We start from the raw sequence: 21,141 nt of genomic DNA, 5'->3' as shown, positions 1-21,141 counted from the left end.
ATCTAAAAGGTATCAGCCTCCTCAATGAAATTGGCAACAGACTGCAATAAAGCAAGTTCCACAGAACCATTAACCTACAATATAATTTGGATAAGTGTTCATTGGAACTCTGGTTGGGGACATGACGGATATCACGTACAGGATGTAATTCATGAGTCAGCTATTAAGACAACTCTCTACAACACCGTTTTACAAGCATACTATGAAATTGCTGAGCTGGAAACAGTGACTTTAAACTAGGGGGGAAAGTGAGATTGTGCGCCTCTGCTCTAGCGTTCAAGGGTCAGCGGCAGACTGGTGAAATGTAAACAGCCTCGTTGGCCTGGCCTCAGGAATGCATTTGTCACACTGGCCCACTTCTGACCAGCAAGGTAGAAGAAACAGCCAAGACGTAAGACTTTAATCCAGAGCTGTGAGAAATCGCCAAAGCAAATGGACCGGGGCCATGCTCAGTCGTCATGCAACTTCAACAAGTGGCTTTGCTGTTAGTCCTCCAAATCTGGTACCCATAATACCACGTTTCTATGTTAAAACTTTTATTGGTGGTGAGGGCAGAGAACGGTGGCCGATAACATGTCCCTCCTGAGCTCCAGACTAGGTAACATCGGTCATTGACATCAGTCTTGATTTTACACTTCCAAGCTTTCTGTTCCTCTGTTTATTCTGAAAACAGTAACTTAATAACCTTAATGGTATCTTAATGCCTTCTTCCAAGCTGTCTGGCTTCATAATGTCTGTCTGACTCAACACTCAGGAATATGCGAATGACCTCATTTAGTACAGGACACAGTTGAAGCCTGGGTAACACGGCAATTGTCCTTCAAATGCAGTGATTTCCTTACAGTAAGTGCTCACTGTAGAACGTCACCCCCCGACAGTTAACAGCATGCCGTTAGCATTTAGTTACAGACATCTCTCCTTTTAAGGGCTCGCTGCAGACGAGTCCTGCTACAGCATGCGTGTTTGGTCTGGGATGGAAGGGTGATTGCGAGCTTCTGATGATGAGTCAACCACAGCAGGGGACCTGAGGTAGAACCTGACAGTTGGGATGCAGCTGCTCGTGACACAGCGGGCGCCGCCATCAGAGGACTTCCTTCCCTCTGCCCTTTCATCTGACAGTGTTTTCCAGGTCTATGGTGCTTTGCAGGGTCGCGGGGGGTCAGCGCTACAGAGGAAGTCGCTCTCTCTTTCACCGAGGGATTCAGCTTCACTTTCTGCGCCGCACATTCGGACTACCTTCCATGGATGCAGTGGTTGCTGACGGCAATATTAAAAACAAGCTTTAGTATCAAATCTCCCTCGTGAACTTTATGCTGGGCAGCCGCAGGAGATTCGGGATAGTGAGTGAGTCAGCTGTGTCACGGGGGGAAAAGGCAATTTTATTGGTGTTCTGCCTCCGTAACATGGCTCGACTCCAAGCAGGAGAAAAGGGTGGGATAGAACACATGGGTGTGCCTGACATTAATACTCAACATGCACTTATATAGAAAGAGGCCTGACTCATCGTTATGAATAAACTGAAACTAGGAATTGACAAAATCTTTTAGCACACTTTATCTAATTCTTCATCACAACATCAATCTGCATTTCAACACAGAACACTTGGGTATGTGCGATATCAAGATACAGCTGACCAAGATGATAATAATTGTTGGCTGCAGGCCTAGTGTGCTGCAGGGGACGCTGCACACTAGGCCTGCAGCCAACAATTATTATCATTATCGATTAATTTGTCAAATATCTTCGCAGTGGACTGATGAATCATCTAGCCTATAAAATGCGGAAATGTCGACACAGTTTCTGTCCGACATCTTCAAATCCTGAAATCTTGTGACATCTTCAGATCACTTTGTTTGCACAAGCAACATATCAAATCCCAAAGACTCTTGTAAGAATGTTGTATCCTCAATGACATAAAAAAGCAGAAAGATCCTCACATTCAAGAAGCAAATGTTTGACAGTTTTGCTTGAACAAAGACTGACACAACTGATTATCATGAGCAAGGCATTTACTTTCCCTTGACAACTCATTGCAGCTCTCCTGCACACTACTGTTGACTTCCCGAGAAAGCCAGACTGGCAAACAGCCTTCATCAGCAAACCATCGAGCAAACATCCTCCTCCTCCTATGCGCCACATCCTGATCTCTTAAGAGAGAAACTGTGAATTGTCATAACACACGAAGCTCGTCCTAATCAATGTCTGCCCGCCCCGGCTGCAACACTCTGCCCCTCGGCGAAGATGTCCCGAGTCTCGCACCGAAGCTGCCACGAGGAGGTGGACGACACGCTACGATGGTCAGTATCACTAATCAATAAAACAACTTCTCCATCACTCCACAGAGACAGGAGTCTCTGTCCTGTCAGATCAGAGCTCCTCCAATCCATTTAACCTCAGACTGACTCCTGTCGCTGTGCGTTGATGCACGGTCCAATCTGGGTCAGCTGGAGAGAGAGCATTGTTATGGTAGCTGAGGTCAGGGTGCAGTCAGTCAAAAAGAGCAGCAGCAGACACATCGCATCAAAGCAGCCATCAGTAGGAGACCAGAGCAGAGCTGGATTGACTCCTTGGGAATCATGACATCATGAGAAGTCACGTGTGATGCTGAGCATGGAAAAAAAAAAAAACACTGAACAGGACTGCGTGCATAGATCAGTGTGAGAGTAAAAGAAGCAAAAAAAAAAGAAAAAATAAATAAAAAGGCACACTGTTTCATCTCTTCAACAAACACAGCGGAAAGAAATGGCACCGAAAACTGAAAGAAAACAGTCAAGGTCACACTGGACGGGAAATGTTACAACACTACCTCCAACAGATACAGAGCAGATCCTAATATCTGCTGTGCTTTGAACACAGCATTTCAAGTATTTGTGTAATCTGCTACTACTGTATTTGTGCAAAAAATATCGTGTAAAGAATAATGTAAAGGGTTTCATACAATGACAGACTACAACCATAACAACAGGTAAGAGGTAACTCCTGAGGGTCAAAGTAAAGCACATGTACTTAACTGATTTCTTTTCCAGCTCAGTTGTGACTGTGTTATTACAAAACATCATCACAAGCCCACCAGCATCTTCACATACCCAGGTGTCAAGCTGCTGGTATGAACAAGGCATGTCTGTACTATTATGTGCCAGTGCAAGCCAATAATAGCCTATACACATGATATTTCTCAGTTTAAAATAAATATCCAGGGTACACCGGCTTTTACATTAATCAAATGAGAATATTTCAAAATAAGAGACTGGGGGTGAATATTGCCACCATCCACCACATTCCACAGGCTGTCTCCTTCCGATCAGCACCGGGCTGAGACATAACTGATTAACAACGGGGCTGCCGGATGACCACTGATGCACCATGACGGCAATGGTCAATGTACCATGCAGATAAAAAAAAAAAACCATCAGATTTATCGCAGGACCTCGTGGTTAAATCGTTAGCTGCTGTATTAAAACCAGCAGACCGTGGCATTCCCAAACGTGCAGAGGTGCAGTCCGCCGATATCCAAGGGTAACGTTCAAAAATGCACCGTGTTCGAGAAGCGATCGGGAGGGACATCCCTTCTTACCTCCTCAATCGTGTTCATAATCCACCCGTACATGGCGGGAACGAATCCATGTCCGTGTGCAGGTCCAGATTTGCCCGTAAAAGCCTCAGTATCGGTGTATTATCTAAGTGGGTAATGCTCGTTAGGGCCAGAGCAGGGAGCCACACAGCGGAGGAGAAGGCGCAACTTGAAACTGACAGAGAGGGATCGGTCGAGACCGTAGCGGCGACAAGGAGGGGGGAGCGACCAAGTTCATAAATAAGAACACGTCACCGGAACATCGTACATTTGTTAATTTAACTGTAATGCATGCTGGAACAATGGTCCAGCAAAATACAGGGTGGCATATTGAAGAAAAACTATGTTATGTCGGAATTTATCTGGATTTATTTCAAAAGTAAGGTGAGGAACCCCCGCTACTCCTTGGAGTGAGCCTGCGTGTTTCAACTCAGTTTAATCCGATTGGTCTCTTCCAACGTGACGCAGCAGTGCTGCTGCGTTCACATGGTGTCAGAAACATTAGAACTGGTTTACACAACAGGGAGAGACGGGCGGGATTTTACATGGTGGCCGAAGTGCAGAGATTTTATGTGAATGTCTCGCTCTAAACAAGTACTGACTTGACTTGACATTAGACTTTTAGACAGTTGAAGCCTGATAGTCCCGAAGGAAGCTTAATGATTCATTTTTATCTCTAATAATGGTATTTGCAAAGAACAATGAGTGTCTGCAGTCAACTTGATTTCAAGATGAAACTCTATAAAGGTGTTTACTTGATATGACATTCATAATTATGTTTTCATTAATGTAGGCCTATAATCCCTTGAAACCAGGAATTGTCTTATTTGTTACCTTAGAATGAGCTTTTTATATCTGCAGAGGGAGTTCTACAGTAGCCCAGAACAGACAAACTGAACAGTGTTTATTGTGTTTCCAGCTGCGGGGGATTGAGACAAATAATCCAACACACTGGACCTTTAAATGTCACCACACAACATGTGTGAAAGCCAGTCCCCCTGACCCTACACTGTTGCTAATTTGTTCAATTGAGTTATCAGTCATTCAAGAAGCACAGTTTCTGCGACACCCAGCAGTTTGAAGGCTTATGGATGTAATTCCTCAGTCTCAGTGAGTGTGTTGTGTCTGTCTGCCAGTGTCCATGGAAACTCAAAAAATATCATTCCTGTTGAACACCAAAAGCCCAATTGTTTGTTTTCTAACAAAGCGTAGACATGGACTGTGCAGCCGTGGTTTCAGACAGGCTCAAGTTTGCCTCAGAGGAAAACCACTTGAGATTACAACTCTGGAAAATTATAAGTTTTAAACAATCGCTTTCAAATGGCAAGACATCACATGGAAATAAGTATAGCGAGTCTGGCATCTTCCCACGGATGGAAATATGCATCGCTGATACAGTGCTTTGTTCTGTCTCAATCGCAACACAACCGGAGACGTATACTCACGCTACAGAAAGATATTGTATACTTAAACCTTAAACGGCTGAGCAATCGTGACTGCAAGTAAAAACAAACAAAAAAAACATCTTAAAGGCTATAATGATTATTCTTCAGTCTTGGTTTTATTCAAAGGAAAGGTCAATGACAGGCAGGCCCACTGTTGCTTCAGATGTGTCACTGCAAACAACTGGATCACAGGCTTACAAAAAAAAGTACAATCTCAAAATGTGTCTACTCAAGATAAACCTCATCCTCTTTGATCAGAAGGAGGCTTTTTTATATAATCTCTACTGAGCCCTTACAAGGCTGTGCTGGAAGGAGGAACCCTTCTGCTACTATCAGCAAGGCGGACACCATCCTGTCACCTCCTGTCAATGGACAGATAGGCCTGTGTGGCTTGTTTTTGAGAGCAAACAGAGGCACCCGGCAGTTTTAATCCCTCAAAACCATGCTGTGTAAACTTCAAGTTAAATAGAGCCACGTGGAGCTGCAACATTTTTGCACATTCAGCACTGCATATCGCTTGAGTGATCTAAAAAGTCTTCAGTGCAAAACATGCAAGAGGGTAAAGTGTGTTTTAATGGAATCAGAAATATAAGAAGAGATACAGCAGCATGTATCGGATTAGGCACAATATCATGTTAGATACAACCCAGATTATTAGGTCATGCAGTGTTGGTCCTGCAGTGAAATGTTGTTTGCCTCAAATAAGTACTGTGCTGCACATTCACAGGAACTGTCTGTCCTCGCTGGAAAATGAAATAATCATTAGTGTAGCACCAGACTTGCTTATTAAGGAGGGGGGGGTGTTACGTAATGCTTTCTTTTAGGGTGGCATAAGAAAAGAAAGCATTAAACTTCTCACTTCCTCCTGTAGCACACGGTGAACTGGGCTCTGTGTAGCTGCATACCTGTGTAAGTGCATAATAACTCTATAATTTCTTGTAACTCAAAACAAGGATCTCTTAACCTTATTATTAAATAGAGAAGTATGAAAATACATTGACACAATAAAGATTATGTGGACAATAACAATGCGGCTCTTTCTTATGTAACTGAAACATCAACACTGCATTACATGTAATATTATTGCAATACAGACATGAGGTTCAAGAGGGACTTGCAGCCAGGAAAGCCCTCTGCCTCCTCCACCACCACAAGGACGTTAATATGAGGTCTCCAATCAGAACAAGCTGTCCTAGTTGGATTCGCACGGATTCGCTAATTAAACAAACCGCAGGGGGATGCAGGATGTCAACCGAGTGTGCATGTGTGAAAATGAGAGAAAAAAGAAGACAGACTTAGAGGAGTTGCAATGAAGTTAAAAAAAAAAAAAAGAAAAAAAAAAAAAGGACAGAGGAGTTTGGAGAGGAGTTGGTTCTCAATACATCAGAAAGAGTTTCACCACATTACGAAACTGCCTCTAATTGCATTGAGCAACTTGGTTTCCCACCACGCCTCTGTTGTGGTGTTTGCCATCAGCCATTCATTGGGGATCGGCGGAGGAAGCTGACTGAAACGTGCAGACAAAGGGTTGTCTAAGGTAAGGCCAGCTGCACACATTCCCGACATAACAAAGGAATTACACGTGATGTCATCTCAGAAATCTTCAAAGGCATCCGGCGTATCACACTGACAAATCCAGATGACAATGGGCCGCATCAAATCTCCACTCACTTGGCTGTGATGGAGGTAATGGACAGGGATCACAAAGGTAAAGTACTCACTGTACAGACAGAAGACAGGCACAGGCTGGAGCTCTGAAAAGGTATTCCTGCGGCTACGATTTGTTCTCCTTCCTCCTTCTCCCCTCGTCTCTTTCTGCCTCTCCTCCCGCCTTCTCCCCCTCTCTTCTCACCACAGCAAGATGCTGCCTGGACCAGTGCTCGTTGCCATGGTAACCAAGACTGGGGGGGATTCGCATGTGACCGGCTCTCCCTGCGCGCTGATTGGCCTGACGCACGAAAGTAAGGGAGGGAGGGATGGGGGCAGGAGGAGGAGGCGGGGGGAGGTGATGTCACACGCCCACCGGTTCCCAAATGGGAGGGATCCTCACTCAGGCCGCCCGCGAGCGCACACAGACACAATGGGCATCGCTTTAAGGTGGGGTTGAGCTATTAGACAGTCAAGGATGATTCTACTTGACTGGCTGACAGACTTAAAGGACTTCTGAGACCTCTGCCTCAGCCGACCCTCTCACTGTCATCTGCGATGCTGCCGCTGCCACTAAAATGCACTCCGGCACTCCAAACTGCCAAGGGATGCAGAAATAACACAAGTGTTACCAGACATACGAGAGCCCCCATACGTGGCAGCTTGACCTGCCGGCCCGCCACACTTCTCCTACAGGGGCTGCTGGAGGCTATTTTTAACTGTGCAGAAAGTAAAAAAAAAAACAAAAAATGCATAACAGCTACTATTCACGGTGAGATTTATCTGGCAAGCAAAGGCTAACATTCAAACAATAAAACAATAGAACATTCGGTCGCTGAGACATACATTCCAAGGACCGATAGCAAGTACATGACCTTAATGTATTTCCTGAATGAAGAGATAACATTAATACAGCACACTTTAGCTTTAAACGCAGCTCCTGCAGTGATAAAAACACAAGAACCCCCACAGCACCATGGTCATGTGCTGAACAGCCTATGTGCCATAATTGCATAATGATAAGCATCCCGCTGTCATACTTTTTACAAGCGTTTTACAGACTTGAAAGCTGAGGAAAAACTTGGCACGAGAACAACAGCAATGAAAGCAGCATTTAGATGTTGAGTGAAAGAGGGAAAAAAAAAGCTTTCCATGTTCATTGAGGCAATAAAAGATTTGAGAAAGAGAGCTCGGGTGTTTTACACCCTGTTTGAGGGAAAGTAGGTCTCTGTCAATTTCATGCTCATTCCCTACGTTGACATGAGTAATCATGGTCCAGGCTTGTCGTCCAGACTGTTGTGTAACGGTCTGGGATCGGTCCAGTTCTGCCAGAGATGAGAAATGTTCCTGTTATTGGATAATTTGATGTATGCGTTTTCTGAGCTGATAACTTATGTTGCGGCCTTCGCAAGGTATTGAGCAACTCAAAAATATGTCTCACTAATCCCGCATACACGCTGCTCTTGAAGATGATAGCCATCGCTCCGGCCATTTTTAAACATATTTTGCTTTACAGCGCAAATGCAGAGAGGTGTTTTGTGTGCGTGCGTACCCTTCACGTCCTGATGAGCACAAATGGATGTGAAGTCTTTGTGCTCTGACGGATAAAACTCCACAGACACTTGTCATCCTTGGGTGTGTCATCATTACACAGAGTTCACAGCAGTTATATATCATTATGAAGGGGCATTATGTAGTTTTGGAGAAGAAATTCCAACCCACACTTTGAATATTTACAATATTAATGAGGTTATAATACAATCTCGGAAATATATATACATTTTTCCACCCATAACTGAATAAACAAGCTGTTCTCAGACAAAAATAAGGTCCCCTGAAGTGTTTGACGCTAGAGAGGTGGCAGGGTCCGCCAAATACAAACAAAGTAAAAGTATGAGATTGTTTTGCCCTTTAAGTTCAGTTCAGTTTACTCAGTCATGAAAACAAAGAAAGTTTTTTTACTTAGGTTGTTTCAGCATAAAAAAAAAACAGTCAATAAGGATTTTTCTCTTCCGACTAAAAGTTCTTCCCCAAAACTACCTAGTGCACCTTTAAATCAATTTGAAAACAAAACACCATGTGGGATTAAAATGAAACCTACAGCAAGAAATCCTCTCCATGAATCACCGTGCAAATCAAAAACCTTTAAAGAGGATTTCATGGATCTGAGACAAATAGTGGTTGTGCTGTGTTTAATATGTGTCTTCCAGGATTCCATCTGCTTCTGATTCCTCTTTTCTCCCCGTCTGGTGTGGAACAGAGGCTGTCTGAAGTGATCAAAATGTAGCAGAAACGTCATCATCCAGAGCTATGCATTATGCAGCCATTTTTCTTCTAATGCTATAACTGGGCAGTGAGCTTCATTAATTATTAATAAAACATGCTCGACTGTCTCCAGAGCCATCTGGTTCTCCTCACCCAGCAGTCACTGCACACATAAAGGTGTTACTCACGCTCTTTAATAGAAGTCAATAGTGCTAGACTTTTCTGAGGTCACTAGATGCTTTCCAAAACCTTCTTTTATGTTCCCTTTCTTTTATGCTTCCTTAGGGAACATATGTGGAGAGAAAAGACAACAGAAATATTTCTATTACCTCAGTTTCTGAAGCAACCCAAGACAATACAAGTGAACAGACTCAATCAAATGAAGCTGTCAGTGAAATCATTAAACAAATATGACCTCACACAGTTTGAGTCTTGGTGGAGCACAGTCTAGGACTACATGTTTGTGCCTGCATGCTGCTCTGAATAATGTCAGACTGTAAGTTCAATCAGCTTCTCTCACGGGACTGACACAGTATGACAGCACACAGGCCACAGTAAATGAGCCCCAGACACGGAGGACCTCATGTCAGATAGGATCCCATGATTGAGGCTGTCATTGGCTTTTTAACCCCAATTCCATTAAGGCTTGCATACATATTCTCTCTGCCCTCTTACTGCTGCAGTGAGCGTGAAAAGGCAGAGGTGATGATGAGAGAAGCGATACTAATGGGGGATCTCATCACGTTTATGGTCCGCCATCAGGAACCTGTTACGGGCCACTGAGCACCAGGCTGCAGAAGGGGGAGCGAGAGGGAGACGGAGCAGGGGTGCTACTGCAGAACGGTGTTACTCCTACAGGATGTGACAGTTTCCATTTGCAAACATCATTCCTCCTAATGGTGGGCTCACAGGGTGTTGAGTCTTGATTTGTTCTGAAATCTGACAGTGAGATCACATAATGGTATTGTATTAATATATATTCATACTATATTTATGTATATTGAGTAAAAAACAAAAAAAAACAAACAATTGGAATCTGGCAAAAGTCTTTATCTCAGATATCACTAAAACAAACATTTTGGAAAATGTCATGGGCCTACTGTATACAAGGGATATGGATTGAAGATGCACTGAGTCTTATTATCTTATTACTGAGAAATGTAATAATAACACTACTTGGAAACGATGTGAATGAGTAGGGAGGAAATAATGCACATGGTCTGACCTCCTGCTGCAATGTCTTTTAAAAATGATTCGTTCTATAAAACCTGCACGGTACCTCACAGCAGTTGCTGTGTGTGTATATATATATATATATATATATATATATATATATATATATATATACACACACACACACACATACACACACACACACTATGGATGGTGCGTTAAATATACAATATAATGAGAAAGAAAACCCACTGGTGTGACAGTCAAGACGATAAGGACAAAACTTAAATTAAAACAAATGTCAATACATGCCATGTTTGCATATTCATATTCGTGTTAGCACCATTGTGCTTCGAGAAAGGCACCAACGTCAAGTCATTAAAGCTGCTTCTTGTATTGTCAGTTCTGCAGTTAGCGATCCTCCTTTCTACGTCGTCACCATGTTAACTAGGAGTGATGATCGCCAGACGCAGCAACAAACAGGAGGATCCTGCTCTCTGTGTGTTAATGAGCAGAGGGATTTCTCTCTCCTGATTGGATAAAGTGGGCAGGGAAACTAGAAAATGTCCTTTCTCTTTTACTCATTTTACTACACTCTATATTTTATAATAATAATAATATAATTTTATAATTACTGTTGGAATACAGAGCTATTTAAAACTTACAGAGCTATTTAACACTTTAACCATTTTAGAATAAATATATGGCTTTCATCAGTGTTAAGATTTATTTTCTTGGAGCCATAAATGTCCGTACAAGATTTCATTGCAATCCATCGACTAGTTGTTAAAATATTTTGGTCTTGACGAAAGAAGTGAACTGACCGATTCCACCCCATCCATAAAACCTGCTTATGCTGCTAGCATGGCCGAAATGAATTTTTCAGAATTCTATGAATGCATTTATTTTTTAGTTCATCATATTCCAGCATGGTGTCTAAAGAATGAGGCAATTAGAGATGTGACTATTTATCTAATCAACCAGCTGAACTTGCAAGTAACAGAATAGTGTGATTAACTTGTTTTCTTGGTGCTTAGTCATTAGTGTAAGAGCCAGGCACCAGAGGATTAGTGGGTGAATCAAGGTGACAATCATTGTAACAAATGAATGCACGCACACACACACACACACCAACAGAGGCAGGCACAATGTGTCCAGCTCTCATAAAGAAAGCCATTGTTACAACCCAGAGGTGAAGACAATATGAACCCTCTCAGTCCAAACAAGCAGGATTGAAAAAGGTCTTCCCACAATCACATCAGTATTTTAGGTCACATGAATCCTGCCGGTGCTGTAACTTGAACATTTAATTTCCTCCGGAGCGGAGAGCACTAACCCTGTGCAAACACAACGTAAATCAGCCCCCGTCAGCTGCCCCTAGGCCTGATGGGTAGAGGGAGGGATGGGGAGACAGAGAGGTGGTTGTGTGTGCAGTGGTAGGGGGTCCGACAGAGGAGTCAAAGACATTGAACAAAAGGTTTTGAGTGAAAACACAACGGTCAGCAGAGCAGAGCAGAGGAGAGGGCAGACAGTGAGGTCGGGTTTCAGGAGGTCTGGCTGTGTCTGTGGTCAGTCTGAGCCAGTCTAAATTTAACTGGATGTGTTTAGGAGACCTCAGACCAGGGCCGTGTGAGGACTGAAACAGCAGCAGCGGTCAGGGTGCGGCTAAGCTGGGCCCATTTCTCACACTGCCGGGCATTTACTGTGTCCCTGAACTGCTAGCATGTTAGGCTATAAATCCAAATCCTTTCCTAGAAGTTAAGAGGGCCAAAGGTCATGACTGTGACCCTATGTCCCTGCACCTTAGCCACGCAGACACTCCTAACCTAAGTGTGGCAGCGACTGCACCCTGACCCTGACTCGGGGTGTTTAAGGGTCAAAAGTGAACTGCTGTAGATGTCTGAATTGGATCAGCTCTGAGTGCTTCTCGGGCTGAGCAGTGATTATTCTCCTCAAGTAGAATATCTTCTTCTCCTCTCTTTGCCTCAGCACAGTAGCTCTTATGAAGATGCTACTTACCGCTAGTAATATAAAAAAAACTAAATCAACAAAAATGCAATCTCAATTAATTCTCATGCAGATAGGTGCCAGCTGAAAGGTGAGGGGATTCTATGGGCTGATGAACAGTTTCTAATATTCACCTAATCTTTAGGTGGATATAGAACATATGTAGAGGCATATTCAGCAAACAGTATGCATTACTGAGAGGCAAATTATGCATAAGGGGGCGCCACTGTTTGCAGGGGCTTGGGAAATCTTCAAATTTCTTTCTTCTTCCACACCAAAACAACACGGTCAAACTGAATTTCATTTGCTGCGCTCACAGCATTGAAAAATGATATTACAAAACGTCACTACAGTTGAGAGTAGAGTCCCTCCAAAGATCGGCTGGGAGACAAACAGGATGTACAGACTGTAATTCACTAATCAAATCTACGTCTCTCAGGGAACAGAGTAAAAGCAGGGCAGCCTTGAGTGGGCATTGTTGATCTCTGATGCACTTCCAGTACCTCGACGAGCAGGCAGCACTTAGTGTGTGACCTACTGAAGAGCTCTCCATCTATTATTTTAAGAAATCGATTCAAAAGTAAGACACACACAGCGCAAATACCTTGCAGCAGTTCAGCGCTGCAGATTTTGGTCCGTGTGTGTGTGTGCGTGTGTGTGTGTGTGTGTGACTTTGTGAAAATTTAAGCCAATTTTCATGACTAAGGACTTTCGAGGACTCGAGAACTTAACCGACCAATCCCTGACTGGCAGCCTGCCTCAGATCACTGCACTTACCCTTGGGCTGACACAAACAAGGCTTTAAACTTGATCAGTCACCATGGCAGCCCGTTTTTTTTTTCTTCCTGTCCTGGCCAATATGAGAATCCGGAGCCCTGTTACCTAAGATGTGACCTAGCGCGTCACATTATCATATGGGAGAACAACACAGCTTGGTGAGAAAATAAACTATATCATTACACACTCATAGGCTCCAACCAGTCTGTCCGGAGACCATCTCAAGTTTCCCCTTCAGTTCTGTGTTTATATGCATACAAATAGCCAACATATAGCGTAAATACAGGACAGGGCTTAAAAACCCTGCACCCAACACGCCATGATGTCTTCTCAAACATGTACAGGAGAAAACAGTTAGTGAAGGTGTTAGCTCATTCAAGCCCTGATCGGAGATTAAACGTGTGCTATTCTCCTCAATCTGATGGCTGGTTCAGAAATATGCTGGATTCCTGCTTCTCTTGCACAGTTTCCCCCTTACTGACCTAATCTTAATTTAATAGGATCAACTAACAAGCCCGCACTGCACTGAAGTTAATACGCTGGCAGAGTAAAAACATGCCAGACACAACAGAGCATGGAAATGGGTAATTGCCTCTAAATCCATGGAATTAGGGGGTTTAATAATTTGAATTAGGTCTTACCACAAGGTTTATACTCTGCCTGGGCATGATGGTTTGGTTCATTTCCTTTATCTACAGCACACAAGTGAACTGATGCTGGCTGGGAGAAGATGCATCAGAGAACCTTCTCTGTCTGCATGTCAAACTCATTAAAAACATTCATTAGTTATGATAATGAGTTTGTTGCAGAATACCTCACATGTCCAGTTATGTAACAGTAACACTCGACAGATTAAACTCGAGCTGACGTGCTTTCTCCCAGGGAAATCTTTATTATATTATATTCATGAGTCAGGTGTTTTGTGCACTTCATCACTGCACATTTGTTCGTCCACGTGAGTGGCTCATGCACTTCATGACACCCTCCTGCTCAAAATATCCACAGGGTTTCCTCACCCTCACAAACGTCAAATTCATGTACCATTCAAAGACTTTCCAGGCCTGATTCAATCACATTCCAGGTCATAACATGGCACAGTTTGAGACATGGATCAAGCTTGATCAGAGTTACAATACTGGGAATCCAATTTACACAACATATGTGCTACATGAATGTTTCTTCCATTTAATGATTAATAATTTCTTCCACATATTTCTTTTGATTTCGTTTGATACTGCCATCATAGGTAAAAATCACTGGGTTAAAAACTGACCAATGTCCATGTAGCACTGATGCAATAGAACATATTCACACGGCAGCCATGTTCCTCTTATGTAAGGGCAGGCAGCACTAATGCTGGGATGATGCTACGCTGCTGTGTTCCAGGATGCAAGTTGTATAAACATGAATTATCTGACTAACTGTTGTCATTTCACTGCTTCCCGGTCGACCAGCAACTGAAAAGATGACCGGTAATTCAAATCTAGAGGGATATCGGGACTTGTCTCATTGTAAAACAACATATTTGATAACCCATTAGCTGGTGTTAGCATTATACTACTTGCTAGCTAACATTTTGGTTTGATAACATCCAGTGCATTTCCCTTCCAGGCTTAAATAAGTGTCTTCAAGGTGTGTGTTGATATTTTTTGAATTATTTTACGCATTTCTTATCGTATTGTGTAACCAAAAGGTTGTGTAGAGTGATGTTTGCTAGGAGGGGGCTGAATGCTAACATAAGCTGTCGTCCATTGTTAGCTAATGGGTTATGAAATATGCAGCTTCCCACCCTGAGATTGGTGCCAGAGGAAAATGGCCGCCGTGTGGGTTAATTTTTACCCAGAATCCATGGGTAGCAACAATGTGTTTGAAAACAGTACTATATAAAGTTAACTCGGTATTGCATCTGTGCTATACTGACTTACGCTGGACAGATTTTGACTCAGTAATTTTTCTTTGTGTAATCTTTTTTTAATCACAGTGCAATCTTTGAACGTGAATTCTAAATATTTCAAAGATAAGTGTCATCTCTGCTACCTGGGAAGCGTGGCAATGAGGCTGCAGTCGAGCAGGTCCCTTATCATAGCAAATACTAGCCCACAGTGTGAGCCTGTGACCAGACCAGAATTTTAATTGTACTCCGCTCTGCACTGCCAAGGTCCTCTCTCTGTCTCATGATTCTCTCTCTCTCTCTCTCTCTCTCTCCAGTCCCCTTTTTCCATGCACTCCATCCCTCCCCTCTCTTCCCACAGCGACTGTGAGGCCGCTGTATGCTGACTAGTCAGCAGGCGCTAACTGTAATCTGCAGTCAGTAAACACAGTCTTGAGCAAAGCTTTCATTACAGGCAGAGACAATACACAGCTCAGCTGCAGTTTACACCACGACCACAGAGCTCAGTATAAATCACAACTCATATGCAGCCATCCACGCTGAGCGGTCCGCTGGAGGATTTTGTCCATCTGTTACCAAAAACTCGTGCTTATCACATAAGACAGCATAAGCCGAAGCTGAAGCGCTTTTTTTTTTTCCGGCCTCAAAGCCGAAACAAGCTTGACCCCGTCTTGACCTTGAACTTAGCGTTTGAAAGCAGATCCAGGCTGCTCTGTTTGTGGTTTTTCAGGTCCCACTTTCTGCATTCTAATTGCGACTCACGCGCAGATGTCGACTCAGTGTTTCCGCGACAGGGCTGAGGTCATGGTTTCAGTCGAGTCTTGAACTTGATGCGAAGCGGCCATGACGGACACGTTCTGCAGCCCTCACAATGAGTCCGTGCACAAACACAGCCCAAGGACAGAAACCGTACACCCCTCTGTCTTTACATGGAGACTATAGACAAACACACATGCACACTGATACCTGTAACGCATACGCATTCATGCACAACCCATACGTCAGCACATTCACTACACACAATAAACACACATTGTCATACTTGGTGCCCACTATAATCAATGATCATTGTTGTTGCAGCAGGCCGGCCATTACAACAATAGCTGCTCTTGTAGCTTTCAAGAGACCAAGAGAAGAAACATTTACTCAATATTTTACCCTCCGTAGCTCTAATCCGCTGCTCTTTTTCACAACTCAATAGCCGTCACCTTCAAAACACCAGGACTGTGCCAGTATCGGTTCCTGTGATGATGATCCTCTTCCTCAGATCCTTCTGTGTTGCATGTCTCCGGTGCAGCAGCCTCCTGCTCTCAGCCCTCAGGCTCTGAGTCAGTCTACGGGAGTTAATAACACAACAGGACATGTCTGCAAGACGGAGGAGGTTGGAGGGCTCAGTTATTTAAAGGTGCAGCAAGCGATTATGGAGAAAGATACAACATTTAATTGTTGATTGTCATTCTCAGGTTACCAAAAAAAAAAAAAGCCCAAATAGAACAGGATCTGTTAGTATTTCATGATGATTAAGGTTTTGTGTCCGTTTTCTCTAGGGAGTTTCCTCCATCCTGACAAGTTTATAACTTCAGCTTGCCATGTGCCATGATGTTTGATACAGTGACATAACTGCTGACATGGAAACCTTTAAACTAACTGAAACAGCCTCTTTAATTATCAGATCAGTGTACATGTGTCGTGAACACGACTGTGCAGGCGCATATTACTATCTGAATAATGTACCCTTTAAATAGCAGAAAAAACACCCCTGACTTTAGACAAGCTTTCAGGCTTCCTGGTGCCTCAAGATAGCAACAGGCCATCAATGTGCATGATCACACTTCACTTTAAGACCAACACGCCTGGGGGCAAACAGAGGGGTGGAAGTGTATTTGCTATTTACACAACATGGGCACACGAGAATTTTGTGCTGCACCCCTGCATATAGGTGCTTTCACTCATATTTCACAATAGGTTTTACTGGTGTACCTTCAATGTGGTGAGAGTTTGCTGTAGAAGTGCAGATGACGTGTTCCCAGCTCTGATGCTGACAGGTGTAGGTTAATGTAGGAAGTGGGAAGTGACAGCAGGAATGGATCTGTCGATGACTCAAGGTTTATAACACAATCCATTACTGCAACAGATTGATCTGTTATTCACTGCAGGGAAGATTCTCAGATGTCGCTCGTCTTGATGGATCGTACTTTTGACCACATTAATCTCTTCCTGTTTGTGGCAGCGGCTGTGTGTATTTTAAACCATGTATCGTGTAAAGCGACAGAGAAAGAGAAGACCGACACCAGTACCAAACTATATAGTCTTGTTCTCTGTTTCCCTTTGCTCAGCTCTCCAAAAAATTCTCACACTCCACCTTATCAAACCAGATCTCTGCCCTCTGTGTCGATGGAGAAGAGCAAACACAACTATCGTATGCAGCTGTTCAAATATTGTGACATCTGATCTCTGGCTGGCACAAAGAGTGCTTGTAATGAACGGCTGGGATACAAAGACTGGGAGGACAGGGAGCGCATCTCTGCAGCCTGTCCCCACCCCTCGACTAAACACACACACACACACACACACAAACACACAGCATTGTATCAATTGTGTATTTGGCTTCACTTCGTGCAGTGCTGAGAAATGGCCACACATGCAAGAACTCTGCTCGTACTCAGCGTCTGCTGCTGTCGCCACTTCACCGCCCACAGTCATGACAAGCAAACATGGCAATCAGGGGATCTGAGCAGAAGCATTATCTGCATAAACCATGTGTTGAATAAACATGACATTGAGTGGTGGTTTTTTAAGAGGAATTTTTATCAAAAGGAAAGCTGAGTAATTTAATTCCTTATCTCCTGAAAGAACAAAACTGCGTTTGTTCTGCTGTTCGCCCTGCTTTGTCCCTCCTTGACAAGATGTTCTGAGCCATTCATTCTTCCCGCTGCCAACGCTTGCGTTTTGTGTGCTTTGTAGTTTCCTCTCATCACCTCCAGCTGACACCAGATCTGAAGGGATTATGCGGGGCTAAATGAGAGAAAAATTCAGGTAATCACTGTGAGCAAGATTAAGTGGTTAGTGTGATCAGTGGTTAGGACTTTGGGGCTTGACAAAACTAAAAGAAGCCCATACAAAAGCAGTTTAAGATAAATCTAACATGTTCACATGCTAACATTAACCCTAACCGAAAATCAAATCAACAGAATACAGCCCTTCACTGACCTCTGAAGCCCTAAACATTTCTTTATTCATCATAAAATGAACATAAATCCAATTTACATACTAACGCATTTGCTTGAAAACTTTGTGACAAGCTTAAAGTAGCTTGTTTGGAGAGAAGAGATCCCATAATCTTGATTCTATGCATGTCTCTTTGTGCAATTAAAGGGTTTCGCACACGCAATGTGAACATCATCGCAGCGAAGTGTGTCTACTTGTGAAATGAAAAACAGATCATCAGAGAATCCAGCTTTTTCAATTACAGTAGAAGGGGAAGGGAGAGTCACGTCAGAGTCCAGCTATTCTGATAATCCCAGAGTTGAGTCATGACCTCACTGGAGAGGCCTTGTATGGAGTATGTCATGTCCGCTCTTCGTCTTGGTCCGATGAGGCTCAACAGACTTGGCTCCTCGCGAGGCACGAAGGTATGAAATAATACTTTGATCTCGGGAGGCTCTGGCACAGCGCTGCAGCGCGCCGGGCTACACGAACGCAGAGGTTATGAAACAAGCACGTCACTAATGAGAACATGATTGTTAAAACTGTGTTGAGAATATAAACCGCATGAAAATGCAACAGTTTTGCTTTCCCTGTTATCATTCTCAGAAACGCAAGACACTCATGTTATCAAAATCAAATCAAAAGTACACAGAGTTTCACCCAGAGAACAAATGATTCAGAACTGGGATGGATATAATTTGCAAAATATGATGCCTTCCTTCCTGAAATGATCGCTGGCATGAATGTAAAGAGAAATGATAGGTCATAATTATACTTGTGAGTCATCCTGAAATATGGTCTTTGACTCATATTGGATAAATGTTTGGCGATACATCCAAAGCAGGCTACAGTGATCTGTGCTGCCCCGCAATGCAGACAGCAGCAAGCAGCCTTGGCCTACGACAGCAGTACATTTGGGAAAAAGGGGGATTTCAAGTGAGTTGGCTGAACAGATAGAAAGGCTTTTTCATTTATACCATTTTTTATGCTGATTACTTTACTCCATAAATCATCGCTATAGCACCACAATAAAATCTACAAATGCAGCTAATATAACAGGCTGATATAGCTGCCATATTATTGATATTAGCTATACTTAAATATCTTAAATATGGCAGTGTGGTACTACTACTTCTTTACCTTTTACATTTATATTTTATATCCAGTCATAGCTTATAGTAAAGCAAAATGATCTACTGTACTTGTTTCCCAAAATGCATGTTTTTGTACTATGAAATAAAGCTATAGAAAAATCAAGGAGAGAATGAATTTTGAAGTTGCTGAGCATGCAGTGTATATGGCACTATACTTTTCAGATGGTGTAAATATATTTAGTTACTACATTTTGGCTTTATGAGGCATAATACAGTGTGCTGTGCTAAATTCAAGGCAATCCGGTGGAATGATGCCCCTCATAACTATTATTTAAGCTCACATTTTTTAGTAGGTGGACATTTTTCTGGGCTGCAAATGTCTGTTTAACCAGGACTGAGCTTTTATGAGCCCCTGCAGATATGCCTGTGTGTGTATGTCTGAATCACATTTGGCCAGGCTGCTCTTGTCCTGACGTCAGCTCTGATCTGTGACCTCCTGTCTTGGTTTCCTCTCCCTCGCGCTCCCTCCCCTTCTCAGCGAACCAGAGCTGATCACTGAGAGAGGAAAGTAAAGGCAATGGTTTGGTCACCTCTTTAAAAAAAAAACTACACCTGAATATGACAAGCGACTCCACTGAGTCGGCTCATCATCCGCTGCATGTGTCAGTCTGTGGGGAAACCAAAATTATACAACAGTTTTACTTTGAGTTGAAGTTATTACACGCAGAGTATATACTTAACCAGAGGCTACCGTGGCATTCATCTCGATAGAAGCTAAATTACAGTGCATATGTCCTGTATACATGCTGGATGTCACCCAAAAGGACAACACTTGTCTCAGCTGAGGCAGGCATCCCATAATTTTGTCATCTGCTGAGGGTGTGGAGCGGCGAGTCAGTTCAGTCCAAATCCCGGAGTCAGCCTTAACGTGGTGTAACTAATGGGTTACCCAAGATAAAATCTCCGGGGCCAAAAAATTTTAAAAAAAATAAAAAATTAAGCCAACGTGGAAGTGCCGAAAGCTGCAGTTCCTCAAATGACCACCTGAGGCCGGCTCAGTGCAGCAGAAACAAACAAGTTTCAAATCTGCTGCTAAAACGTATTTGGTCTTTTATGTCCCCACTCATGACAACTGTACAGGGTTGTGTACATTTTTGTATGACTCACTTATTTAAATAATGCATAATCAAGGATATAGCTGCTTTGAGTGACAGCTAGCTTTCGCAGACATTAGGTATTTCATTAGGGACAAATAAACCTGCAGTCAAACTCTTACGAATAACTGGAATAAACACAAGTGATCCTGCGTTCAAACTCCCGTGGAGAGCGTGATGTGATTCGCTTTTCAGTGTTAACACAGCTAGCTTTTTAGCCTTAGCGTATCTAGGCATCACTTGACTCGCGCTGGCTCTGCCCTCCCTCCACCTCTGTGCCCATGTTTGATTAGCAGGGAGTAGCTGGATACAGCCACTGGCATGATGGCGACGGCCGGTAGCACCCACTTCAGAATCCTATTGGTGACATCGGGTTGGCTCTGACAGATATTTTTACAGCCAGTATGGTGACCTCGCGCCCTCGGGCAGTGACCCCGTCGGCAGCTTATCTCCATGCGGCTGTTTTTACAAGAGCTGTGTACTGCTTGGATCTCACTAAAATGCGCGATACCATTACTTTTGTCCTTTTCTAACCTTTCAAAAAGTAGGCCAAGAGAAACAGGTTTCAGTGAGGGAATGCTGGAACAAACAGAAGCAGGTAAGGGAGTAGCTGTGCAAGCAGAAGTGTTTAAGCATGCATGAACTCCTTTTCCCTTTTGCTGAGGAAAAATATGCCGAAGCCAAGAATAAAACACAGCCCAACCACACCCAGACTACCCAAACCACATTCAATAGGACTTTACACAGAATACATCTGGGGCAAAGAAGATTCCCACAGTCCATGTGGCAGGTTGGCCGGAGCTCAGCCGGCTCAGGGAAATACGAATACAGCAATGTGGATTATGAAAATGGCCCTGAACATTATATTCTCTGCACAATCCCTGCTGCTCTCCCGCCCTGGGCTGCTCAG

At 43.3% G+C, this 21,141-nt stretch overlaps 2 protein-coding genes across 32 annotated transcripts in view; both read right to left on the bottom strand.

Moving 5' to 3' along the window:
* mical3a (microtubule associated monooxygenase, calponin and LIM domain containing 3a) overlaps nt 1-21,141 on the bottom strand; it is a 94,444-nt gene that overhangs the window by 64,406 nt on the left and 8,897 nt on the right. For 14 of the 31 annotated variants that reach the window (XM_037107997.1, XM_037108006.1, XM_037108005.1 and 11 more), the window contains exon 1: nt 3,575-3,771. The exons of 1 other annotated variant lie outside the window; for it this stretch is intronic. The gene's annotated coding sequence lies outside the window, so the exon portion shown is untranslated. Of the gene's footprint in view, nt 1-3,574; nt 3,772-6,737; nt 6,880-15,934; nt 15,956-15,984; nt 16,088-21,141 lie in introns of those variants that run through there. 16 more of the 31 variants (XM_037108010.1, XM_037108018.1, XM_037108014.1 and 13 more) reach the window with 7 other exon arrangements.
* The window catches only part of si:ch211-1e14.1 (UPF0606 protein KIAA1549), a 53,532-nt gene continuing 49,922 nt past the window's right edge, over nt 17,532-21,141 (bottom strand). Inside the window, exon 25 of the transcript XR_005076625.1 lies at nt 17,532-17,791. The gene's annotated coding sequence lies outside the window, so the exon portion shown is untranslated. The remainder of the gene's footprint in view (nt 17,792-21,141) is intronic.

The sequence above is a fragment of the Acanthopagrus latus genome, chromosome 8 (genome assembly GCF_904848185.1).
Source record: "Acanthopagrus latus isolate v.2019 chromosome 8, fAcaLat1.1, whole genome shotgun sequence".
NCBI classification, from domain to species: Eukaryota; Metazoa; Chordata; class Actinopteri; order Spariformes; family Sparidae; genus Acanthopagrus; species Acanthopagrus latus.
Note: the sequence above shows the minus strand (reverse complement) of the source record. Positions and strands in the feature narration are given on the sequence as shown.